General features: G+C 48.2%; 1 protein-coding gene across 8 annotated transcripts in view; it reads left to right on the forward strand.

The window, feature by feature from the left end:
• ARHGEF9 (Cdc42 guanine nucleotide exchange factor 9) overlaps nucleotides 1-12,384 on the forward strand; it is a 187,361-nt gene that overhangs the window by 57,594 nt on the left and 117,383 nt on the right. The window lies entirely within an intron of this gene.

The raw sequence follows: 12,384 nt of genomic DNA on the forward strand, positions 1-12,384 counted from the left end.
TGCAGAAAAGTGGTGCTGGCAAGCTGGACGTGGCTCTTGCATCCTTTTTCCTCTCCTCCCAGGTGACTGCTGAGCTCGGGTGGGGAGGGGCTGGATGTGGTGCAGGACAAACTGCTTTTTTAATTGACACAGCATAAGACTTGACACTTTCTCACCCTCTCACCTTCCCAGCTTCCTTCCTTGCTGCCGGCGGCCAGGGAGACTTTGTTATTTTGTTCTCATTAGTCTAATCTTTGCCTTCTCTTTGAGAGGAATTATAGGGGTTACTGGATAGCCTGTGATATGTGATATTTTGGGGGAAAGTAAAACTCCAGTGATTGATTTTGAAGAGGGAGTTTCCCAGTATCGCCTGTCTCAAAAGGGAAAAACGAAAGAGAGAACTGTGGTTTCTTTATTTGATACAGCAGTTTAACAGCCTCAGCAGTATTTGGAGATATTCCACATATCTCCAGGTATCTAGAAATAAAAAATGATTACAAACCAACAAAGTAGAACTGACCCTAATAAGATAAATCCAGCAGGGATCTTTGCAGTCCCCTGTGAGTGAGGAGCCTGTTTCCCTGGGGATGGGTGGCTGTGGTCCAACGGGTTCAGTGGGCTCCTGCCCTTGGAATCCCAGGGATGCTGGTAGTGCTCTCTTGGCTGTGCTGTGGAGCCAAGGTCCTGCCGATGCTTGGGCCCTCCAAATTCTGCTCTTCTGGCAAGACAAGGCATGTTAGTCCAGATGTCCTGGCCAAGTGCCAGTGCAGATAGTGATATTCCCTGTAATGCAGATTTTGCCTGCTGCCCCCATTGGTAAGTTACTTTAATTTTTAGCACTTCAGATGTGGATCATATTGGTGTGTGCTGCTAAACAAACGAGTTGTTCCAAACCAGAAGGAGCTGCATTTCAGCAAGTCAGTGGGAATATTATTATCTCAGTCTGCTGATTAAACTGTGCTACAGAACTATCAAATGGCTCTGTTGACTCCTGAGTGAAGGCTGGCTGCCCTGTTCTCACTGCCTTCCATGCCGTGGAGAACCTCAGCCTTTCACCCAGAGCATCACTGGACCAATTTTCATGAACACTGAGCCCCTGTTAGGGTTTTTCAGCTGTCTTTTTTACTCTGATACTGTTTTCTGTGCACCTACTAAAGAACAGCAATATACATTTATTTTGGCCATCATCTCTTGACTTGGTTCTGCTCAGGCACATTGGTCAAAACCCAGATTTTAGACTGATTTCTACCAAGTTCTGCACAGCATTGATTTATTCAAAGTGCTGTTTTCTGTTCTCAGCTTGGGTTAAAGACTCAGACCTGCTTCCCTTCAGAGTTACTCATCTTTAGAAAGCCTGTCACTAATGTTTTCCAAGTGATAGTAGCTTTTGTTCTCATGGCAGGTGGCTCTTTATTTCTAAATCAGCCCCTTAAACCTCACTATTATTCCATAATATTAAGCTGTCGGGGCTTGTTTTTTTCCTCCTTTGCATGTGCTGCTTCCCATTTTTTAAACAATTAATCTTTTGCCAATTATGCTGGCATCCCACGGGGATGCTTTACATGCTTCATTGGTACCAAGTTGCTAAACTCTCTGGTATCTGTTTCTAACCCAGAAAGATGAAACTAATTGTCATTGGTAGTGATGAGGATCAATCTACACCTCTGACTGGCGTGTGAGGATGATGATTATTTGGTTTGGGATTCTTCAGAGAGTATTGATCCAGCATGGTAATCACATGTTGGATTAAATCAGGCCTTTCCTGGGATAGCTTTTTATCTGCCAAGGGCACAGTTTTTTCCCAGGCCTTTGACTGTATTACAAGTGTGAATCTTCTTTGGTATTTCCTCTCATAGAGTCTCCTTCTGGGCTTAGTATTGTGCCTGTGACAGTCCAAGTGAGTGCAGCCATTACCTTCCATAGGTACAGTCCCAGTCTTTTCTCTTTTTCAGGCATATACAGTCATGTTTTTCCCTAGGCTGCTATGCTAGTTGTTCAAATACTTAAAATCAAGCTGTGCTTGATATTTTCCATTTCTCTCCTAAACAAAAAGTAGGCTCTTGTAAATCATCACAGCTTAAAAGTGTGGTGATAAGGAATTCAGTGAATCAAAAGGCCAAACACTGCAAGTGATGGAGATATCCATGAACAGGGCAGGTCAGCAGCCAGGATCTTGCTTACATTTTTCCTTACTGATCCTTCTCCACTTGTCAGTCTGCAGATCACAGGATATTGAAAGTACAAAGACTCTCTGCGGTCTGTAATCCTGAAAAGCTCAATGTGAAGTCAGGAACAGAGAAGAGGAAAAAAGCAGTTTTGGTTTGACTTTCATTTTTGAAAGTTTGGATAAGCAAATGCAGTTGGTGGAGAGAAGCCAGGCCGGGATGGGATGGAAGAAGGATCTTGCAGTATCCAGGCATTAGGGAAAATGGGACTGAAGAGGCCCAGAGCTCTCAGAGTCCTGCAGAGATCAAAGGGAACAGGGAGCACTCAGCTCCAGTGAAGCTCCCAGGAAGCCCAGGGACGTGCTGAGCAGTTTGGGTGTCCTGCAGAGGATGCTGTCAGGTCCAGCCGCTCCACACCCTGGGACCTCAGCAGGGAGGGCTTTTTCCACAGCAGAGCGGCTTATTGGAAGTTTGTTCCTGTTCACCCTGGAATCTGCTGTCACTGGAGGTTGATACTTGGGTTGACTGAGCTCTGCAGGTGCTGGAGAATTCCGTGTGTGCTGCAGTGCCACGGAGCTCCCAGAGCCTGAAGCCCATCCTACCAAATGCATGTTTTTGTGGGATTTTTCTTACTCACAAAGTACCTGTTCAGTTTTTCATTTCACTCACAGTTTGGGGCTCCTTTAATCTTTCAGTTATAGCCTCTGACTAGTGCTACTATAAGAGTATATGATAAATGGCCTGGTTAAGAAAGAGTTGACATTATGGTAAACAAAAATATTTGGATAAACCCCTGAAATATGCTGAGGATTGCCCTTGTGTCAGTCCCACGTGTGGCTAGGGGGAGACCTGGCTCTGGTCCCGTGGCTCTGTGCCCCTGTTCCTACCTGCTGGATATTGGACATGCCAATAACTTCTCTGTCTCCTGAGACATGTCTTCATGATGCATCAGGGATGTCTGGAAAACCCTGTGAGAGCAGTGCTGGGAGGGTGCCATGTGGAACATCGAGCAGGCTGTGCTCGCTGGGAAACCACACGCACCACGTGGTCACCATGTCCATCTGTCCCTCCTGCTCAGGCTTTCAGTGTTTGAGCACCATGGGCTTTGTAAACCACAGTTCTAACTGCTGAGAACCTGATTTCCTTTATATCTAGTCAAACGGTTTTTCTTTTTTTAAACAGTTCTTGAAAAATCTCTGAAATGCTTCAAGCTGACATCTTAATGTATTTATGACATTAGCTGCTTCTGCTCCAGAATGGTTGCTCTGAATCTCTTTGAGCCTGGCTGTTATTTTGAACATGACTAATTCCCTGAGTGACTAAGCTCTTAGATAATAGGAAAAATTCATCAAGTTATCTCGGTCTCCAGTAGTTTCTATTGTTATGAAAAGATGACTTACGAAAAAAAGAATAAATAAAGATGCTTATTATGTAATGTGGGCAGGGAGGGGAGAGATGAGGATTGTTAGGGAATGGCTGGAGTGTTGTATCTCAGAGTGTCATATCTGGGAGCCAATTTCAGGCTGTGAAATCTCCAACTTAGTCTGGTAGGAGGGGATGGGTGAGAAGTAGAGAGTTCCTTGTCCGGAGTTCTGGTCACTCCCCCTGAACCCAAATTCCTGTGTCAGTGTACAGAAGTGCCTGTTCTGTGGAGATCCCAACCTCTGTCTCCCCATGCTGCAGAATTACTTGGAGGTAACCCAAGATAATGTTGGGCTTGCAGTAAATGGCACCACACCTTCTGTGCCATAGTTGTTTCCAGGCAGCAGCCGAAGCCCCCAAAACTCCTGCAGTGCCGTGTTTTGGGGCGCACAGCAAACCTCAGCTCTATCCCACTGGATTTACATGTTGTCCTTGCTGATGAATGATGCAGAAGTGCAGTTTGTGCTTCTGGGAGAAGCCAGTTCCACCCCAGGCTCCTTCCTGTGGTTGCTGTGTGTGGCTGTGTCCCACAGCAGACGAGTTTATTTGTGTGATCTCACACAGCCGGGGTCCCCTTGGCTCTCTGCACTCACACAGTGTCAGGAGCAGTGGGGAGGGCAGAGCTTCCTGTTCCTGGAAGGCAGCAGCCTCTGCTCCCTCTCACTGTGAGCAATCCTGCTGGGCCAGGGTGGGACAGGGAATGAAACCCTTCTGGCCTCATTTGGAGAAAGGAAAAAAAATGAAAGAAAAAAGCTAAAAACTTCTTTTTCCTTTTTAATGGTTATATTGCTGATAAAAACGAGCGTTCCGTGTACTATTCATACACCTACTGCTATCCATCTGGAATTCCTACTTCATTAGCTTGGCTTGCATCGTTTCCTTCATTAAAAGAGTGCCAGATTCAATAGGCTCTTCCCTCTTCTTTTTTTGGGAGGCAGAGAGAGGGGGAGAAAATGATTTCTATGAAGCAAATCTAATTCTCTGGGTTAATTTGTGTGAAGAACATGAGACCCCTGGGTCAGCTTCTTAATGAGATAGTTTTTTCTTTACTCAGTGTCTTGATGAGGAGAAACCCAGGGAAGCTGGAGCCAAGTGTCACAGGAGGGGTGTGGGGAGGGCTCTTTTCATCCTCATTCCCGTATTCCAAGCAGGGCTGTGGCTCCTGCTCCTGTGCCATGGCTCTCACTGAGTCAGGGGCTGTGCCTGGCTCAGCCTGCCTGATATGTACATGGTGGGGGATTCCAGATTCCCCCAGAGTGAGCTCGGGTGTCGCAGGGCAGCAGTGAAGCCTTGAATAACAAGCACCAGGACTTGGAAATCCAAGAGCCTTTGTCTTTTCCTGGTGCCCTGGGGCAGGGCCTGACTCAGCCTTGCCCACAAGCAGAGATGATGGTGACCTGTTCAGGGGGAGCATCCTGTTGCAGGAGAGCTGCTCCTTAACCCACATCTTCTGCAGGGCCAGGCAATAAAGGCACAAAGCAAAACCAAAACTTCTCCTCTTCCTCTGGTTTCTCTCTGGTTCCTAACGTTGCTGTTTGGTGTGTGCATCATGGATCACACTGTTCCTCTTCTGCCCAGCACCTTGCACTACTATTGCCAGACCTCCACCAGCTTGGGCAGAGGGAAATACTCTGTTAGATTGCCTTTTTTACTGCATAGGAATTGTGGTGCCTTGGATTTCAAAGGACCTTCCTGTGTTGTGGCAAAGCTGAAATGCACCCTTTGATATTCATGACGAAGAGTTTCTCTGTGCCTGTGCAGCTGAATTTCGCAGGGACCCCTCTGGGGACACTGACCCTGGATTTAGTAGGGGTTTGTTGTAGTTTCTAGAGGATGACAATTTTTTTTTCCCATTTACCACTTTGTTCTGCCATGTGTTGATATGAAGATTCTGCTATTTAATGTCAGAAGTGAGAGCAGGAGCACTGGAGCTCCTGTCAGTGCCTGGAGGGAGCACTTATATTCCCCCAAGAAAGGGATTTGGCTTGGATTTTTCTGCGGTTTGGGCTTTGCCTTCTTTGCTTTGTTTCCAGGGTCAGCTGCGAGCCCAAAAGCCTGAGAAGTAAAATTAAGGAGTAAAGTTCTGTGTGTTCTTTTATGCCAGTGGGATTTTTTTATTGCAGACAAGGACATCTTACGTAAGGCTGAAATGAGCATCTGAATTGGATAGGTCCTTTTAAACTGAACTTTCTCAGCCCCTCAAGTCTTTCTCTGTGACCAGGGTAATTGGTGTTACCACATCAGATTTCTGCTGGATTTGAGGGGGTTTTTCTTTTCTTTTTCAACACTGGGAATCTGAGGATGCTTCTAGAGTACAGTCTGGGGTATGGAGCAGATGCAAGGAGAAGAGAAAGCACTTGCAACACGATTGCCAGGGGCAGGAGATTTTAGTCTGTCTTAATGCTTTAAGTTCAAATAAACTTAAAAATAGAAGATGTGTTGTTCTCACTGCAATCCAGAGAAGCACAATGGACACCCCCGCCCCCCCCCAGACAGACTCTCAGGGCTGTTTCAGCATGGTTTAAATAGTGTTACAAGAGCTCTGAGCACTGATTCCATTGGGACATGTAGCACAGCCCAAGCTGGTGCAGCCCTGCAGGTGAGGGCAGGATGTTGGCAGGGACACAGTGAGCTGTCCTAGAATGCAGGTGACAACTGGCCAGGGTGCTCTGGAAGAAGCATCTGGGCACCTCATAAGACAACAGTGACAAGGCTTTGGTTATATCTCCCCCCTCCCTGCACCACGCAAGTGCTTTAGTTCTTCACCTGAAGGAAGAGCAGCATCTGCTCAGGTGCTGGCTCTGTTTGGAGGAGGAACCAGGATTAACTGAGGTCTTCAGATGTGACTGTAACCAGCCTTGGTTAGTATCTGACATTGCCCCATCCCGGGAAGTGTCCAAAGCCAGACTGGATGGCCTTGGAGCAACCTGGTCTAGTGGAAAGTGTCCTTGCCCATGGACCAAGATGAGCTTTAAGCTCCTTTCTAAGACAAACCATTCTGGGATTCTGTGATGATTCTGTGACACTACTGCCTTACATTCAAAGACCTGTTCATCTGGCACATGGTTACTTTTCGAGAGGGTTGTTAACTGGGGCTGGTGCACTAGTACATCACAACCCCTCTGGCTTGGTTGGTGTCTGGCTGTTAGTATGAAATGAAACTGTTATAAATAAATCAATCTCTACACTGGGGACATAATTCTGTTGTGTATCACTTCTTGTTTTCTGAGATAAAATTCGAACTGGTGAAGAATGGGAAAGGGTTCACCTATGACAAGTTGCCTGAGCTCCATGTGTCTCTAAATGGTGTGTCTTTCAAGGGTCAAGCTGTGGAGATCAATGTGATGCTTCCCATCTTTTGGTGAAATCCTTGTTTTTCTTTTTCATGGAATACTTAGAGCAGTGACAGGGAAATGCTCAAGTCTGTCCCCGTGGCCTTTGAGCTCTTGGCCAGGTGGTCATGCAGGTTAAGCCATGTGGCAAACTCAACCTCTGACAGTGCCTTGTGTTCCCCAAACAGAAGTGGGCTTAGAAAATTAACTTATTCTCTTTGCCAGCACTCCCAGCCTTGCTACTCCCAGCTTGCTTAAGGGGTCTTGCTCTACTCTCTCCCACATCCACCTTCTCTCCCATTTCACTGCTTTGCTGGCTCTCAACTCAGCCTTTTCTTAGGCAGTTTAGAAGGAGGAAGTTATTGGAAAAAGTTCCAAGTTCACATACAGCGAGGAAGCTTTCCATTTGAGGGATGGAGTGGACAGGCAAGGAACTGGGGTGACTGGAAAGGTAATTTTTAACCACGAAAATCCAATCCCTGAGTCCAAGTCTTTACAGATATTCCTCCCATTTTGCAGTTTGGGTAAGGAATTTTAGGCATTTGGAACTTTTTAAAGCTTCCCAGGAAGCCATTCCGTAAACGTACAAGATTATGGAGATTCTGGCAAAGGATGGAGAAGGGGGCTCTGTCAGACTCACTGTGAAGAGAAGGGAAAAAGAGGCAACTCCCAGCTTAAGGAAATCCTCCTTTTTGGAAGCAGCAAATCATAATCTCACTGGCCTTTAATCTCTCAAACCCCCAGCTTAATTCCTGCCTAGATTTAGAAAGAAACCAACTTAATTTAATGGTCTTCTCATAATCTCTAATGGAGCCCAGCACTCACACCCCCATTGGTATCACGGCCGCAGTCCATGAGCGCCCAGCACAGGAGACTGGGAATGGAGGAGCCTGTCTCCTGCCCACGTATCCCTGAGTACTGTTGCTGTCTGTTCCTTTTTGGGGGCAGTATTAATTCAAATTAAAAGTTTAAACTTCCTTCATGTTGCCATATAGGTCTGGGGTGAGGCTTTTGCTCCAAGAGGGAACATAAACAAGCCGATGCAGTTCTGGACTGATGATTGATGGCAGCTGTTTTCCCTATGTCCACGGGTTTCATCCGTCCAGACCCACTCAGAATCGTGAACCACCCTGTGATTTGTTTGAAATTCTCCCAAATTCACCAAGAGACTTGGCCAAGTGATGGGCAGAGTTGGGGTCCTCATGCCAAATCCCAGAGCTTGGCCACACCACTTCCTACAGCGGCATGCTTGGAATACTCTGGATCTTCATTGAGTGGCTCGTTTTTGCAGTTAATGGAAGGTGGAGCTGATGTGTTGGGAAAACATAGATGCCTCTGCATGTCCAAAACTGAAGGTTGTTCATCTGCACAGGAACTGAAGCCCTGGACTGCCACACGCCCCTGGACTGCCCTGCCAGATCATGTAGCTGTCATTGGGAGTGGGATACAGGACCTGTCAGCATTCCAGTTGCAATTCCTGGCTGCTGAGTTAGAGCTGTATTTATTGAGCTGGAAGGAGTGGGATGTGCTAATTGCCGGAGACATCCATTGGAGGGAGACGTGGTCACAAGGCTGAGCCCGATGCGTTACGCTCGGAAGGATTTGGCATCATCTGCTTCATAGGCTTGCCCCAAAATTACCATATTGTAATTAATGTTAGTGGAGGGCCCCTCTGATCTGTCTCTTATTTGGGTGTCCAGAATGCGCTATCCCTACATATTTGTCTTATCAGATTTGTGATTTATGCTTACGTAGAGATGTGCGGGTGTGATGTGTGAGTGGGAGCCGTGCCTCCTCCCCGATCGCTATCCCGCTGGAGAGGTGCTGAAGTTAAAATCTCCTTTCTCTTACAGCAGAACCCTCGCTCAACTTGCATTACAAATTGTGCTCCCCAAATCTCCTGTAGTGTCAGGGCATGTGCTGTACTGTGAGGGACGTGGTGTTTTGTATAACTAGTACAGATCTTATCATCTCGTTCCTCGGTTTCACTCTGTACAGGAGGTTAGACTAAACTTCCCAGAAAGCATTACGTGAAGTTAAACTCTGCGGTGGTTTTATATAAACCCCTGCTGTGTAGGTGTTCTTTTTCAGAGAGGCTTCTAAGAGACGGTATCATCCACTTTTGTAGTAAAATTAACATTTAGTGCACGCAGGAGGCATAGGAAATTATATAAAGCAGCAAGTACTATTGGGAATACTGTGAATATCATTTAAGTAGAAGCTTCTCTGCAGTAAATCTGTTTGTGCTGCTCACTCTCAGTGGTTGTTAACACACATAGCTTCCACTGGAGCCCAGTATCTGTACCTGTGTGAGGTGAGGCACCTGGTGCTTTCCTGCCTGATCTGCTGGGGTGTTTGCTCTGGAGTGTGACCTGGGGAACAGGGATGCTGTGGTTGGAGCAGCCCCCCAGCCCCTGCAGGCAGGAGCCCAGCACTGAGCTCGCCCCTCACCTGCAGCTGCTCGCGATGCTCAGGCTGTACTGGGGAGGGGGTTTTGGGGACCCCCTGCCCGAGGCTGGCAGACGGCCCCAGGAGAGGCTGGCTTTGTAAAGCCTGTCTTTAGCATCTCTGCCCTCCCCTGCGCTGTGAGTGGCTCAGCTCGTGCTGAGGGACTGCCCGAGCCCTGCCTGGCAGTGCTGGCAATGAAACCCTCCCTTTCAGCTACGGAAGTAGCTTGTGAGCATGTGTGATCGCTGCACCTTTGTTCTGGATATTTCTTAGGCCTCTGTGCTCGTACCTGCCCCGATTCTGCTCCCCTGGCTGTGTGCAAAGGCTCAGAGGAGTCTGCCTTGGAACTGCACTGGTTGCCTCCCTTCTGGGCAATGAGAGGACACACAGAGCAAAGGATGGGCTGTATCTGCAGAGGGTCTGCAAGCCCTCAGGGCTGTGTGGATCAGTAGAACATCTCCACTGGGCTTCCTCTAACAGTAAGACTGATCCTGAGCTGGGTTCCAGACCCAGGCTCCCTCTGCTCTCATCACAGTTTAGAGGAAAACATTAACTGGCTGTAAAGATGCCTCTAAATCTGGGCTGGTTGTATGTTTTGGAGAGGTCACTTATTTCTGAGACAGAAACTGGAATTTTCTGGATGTTAGGGTGAGTTCAGGTTTGGGTTTCAGAAAATTGCATGTATTGTTTTGGGAAAGGATGGTAGCAATAGTAAATATTCCATATCTGTTACATGTTGTAACTAAATGATCTCCAGAGTCCCCTCCAGAGTCCCTTCCAACGCAAACCATTCTGTGATTCTCTGTTTGCTATTCTGGTTAGTCTAAAATTGCATCAGACAGAGTGACTGTCCTAAAACTGAATACTTGATAGGGAATGCAGGTCTGGAAGCTGGTGACCTGGATACAGCCTGGCACATGTGCTAACAGGGCAGCTTTAAAGTAGCTTCTTTGTAAATATGCAGGTGAAAAATGACCTTTCACTGTCCTGAATAAGAAACTCTCTGCTTGAACAGAGCAGGGGGCTCAGGTGCTCGAGACAACCTCTGGCTGGTACTTCTCCCACAAAATAAAAAAGAGAGGAGAAGAAACCATCTGATGGAACCAAAGTGTTCTTATTTCCACTGTGCTCAACACAGCTCACCTTCAGCATCTGTGAACACATCATGGCCCACGTGTGCTACAGAGCTGGTCAGAGAAGAGGTGAATGGGGCTGAGGAGTGTAGGTCTTGCACAGGTCTGAGTGGAGGCCGAGGAGGGAGGCTCCTTGGAGGCCCAGTCCTCGCCCACATGACATGCTCTCCCTCCATGGTGTTTGAGGTGGATATAGGAGCCTCCTCCTTTTAAGTGAGCCCTCCGGCAACCCAACTAGCAAAGGAAATAAAATAAAGCTAAGCCTTGCAGTGAACAGATGGATTTAGTGTTGGTTTGAGTGGTGAGGTGGGGTATGAGCATAACCTCCCTGTCCCTTCCCCGAATGCTTGTGCCCTGGAAGGACAGGCTGCCTCTCGTTGGAGCCGACCCCATTCCCTGTCCACGTTTAAACATTAAAGTCCTTCCAGACTTTAGTTTGCTGCTGCAGAACAAGTTCAGTTGCTGTTTGGTGTGCATTGGCCCCGTGCCTGTGTGTGAAGTGCCACGGAGTTGGGAGGCGCAGGTTTCCTGGAAGGTGCTGTGCTCAGCCCCCGGCTGCGCATTTTAGTGCTTTATGCATATGCATTGGCAGCATTTCTATATTTGTCTTTGTCTGGAAAATCATTTGCTTTTTCCAGCTGAGTGTATCTGTTTTGTGTGTATTGTGATGCCTCTCCAAGGTAACTGCTGGTGCTGGGATCTAAGATTGAGGTTTGGGATAGCACCTGGCACCTGGACTATAAACTGAGTGTGTGTGATTGTAATGTAGGAATGAGCTTTTCTGGCTGCTCTAGAAGGAATAAAGATCCTCCATCTGTCCTCCCCCCTTTTATAGATCTCCGGATTCAGTTTAAGTCTTAGCATGGAGACACCCAGTGCAGTGCTGAGGGGAGAGACTGTATGGATTTGTGATGGGGTGATGTGCGTAGTACTGTTCTGGAGCCCTGTGAGGAGAGGCTGAGGGAGCTGGGGGGGCTAAGCCTGGAGAAGAGGAGGCTCAGGGGAGACCTTCTCACTTTCTACAGCTCCCTGACAGGAGATTGTAGCTGGGGGATTCAGTCTCTTCTCCCAGGCAACCAGCAGTAGGACAATAGGGCACAGACTTAAGCTGCACCAGGGGAGGTTTAGGTTAGATATTAGGAAGAAATTCTTTACAGAGAGTGTGATTGGGAATTGGAATGGGCTGCCAAGGGAGGTGGTGGAGTCACCATCCCTGGAGTTGTTTAAGGGCAGACTGGATGTGGCATCAGTGCCATGGTCTGGGTGACAAGGTGGGGTTGGGTCACAGGTTGGACTCAATGATCTCAGAGGTCTTTTCCAGCCTGGTTGACTCTGAGATTCAGTGATTCTGTACAGAGCTAAAACGTGATTCCCCCTACCAAATCCCCACATTTCAGGCTCACACTGAATTTCCAGGTTACCAAGGGTTGCCTATTTGTTACATTGGCTGCTTTTCTCTCCGCTCTCGCTCCCCTCCCCGCTCTGAGCAGGCTCCCAGCAGCTCGGGTGTTCAAGTTTCCCATCGGAAGCTCGGCGCAGGCGGTGCGGCCGCGGCCCCGCCGTACAAAGGCGGCGAGGAGCGGGCTGTGCGCGGCACGGGAAGCTGGGAGCGCCTTCCCGGAGCTCCGCATCGGCGCAGGGCAGAGACACAGACATGTCTGCGTGGCGCTCGCTGGCACGGCGGGCGGAAGCCTCGCGTATTTATGGAGCCAGCGCTTCCTCCTGCGTTTGAGTGACAGCCAGGATCCCTTCGCTGCCTGGTCACTGGAGCTGATTAGTATGCGCCAGGGTCCGCCTCGCTCCGAGGGATGCAGCCGCAGCCGCTCGCGGAGCTGTCACACTCACACGGGCGCCGTATCTGCACTGGCTTGAATTAAAAAGCCAGCCAGCCAGCGAGAGACCGGG

The sequence above is a fragment of the Pseudopipra pipra genome, chromosome 13 (assembly GCF_036250125.1).
Source record: "Pseudopipra pipra isolate bDixPip1 chromosome 13, bDixPip1.hap1, whole genome shotgun sequence".
Classification (NCBI taxonomy): domain Eukaryota; kingdom Metazoa; phylum Chordata; class Aves; order Passeriformes; family Pipridae; genus Pseudopipra; species Pseudopipra pipra.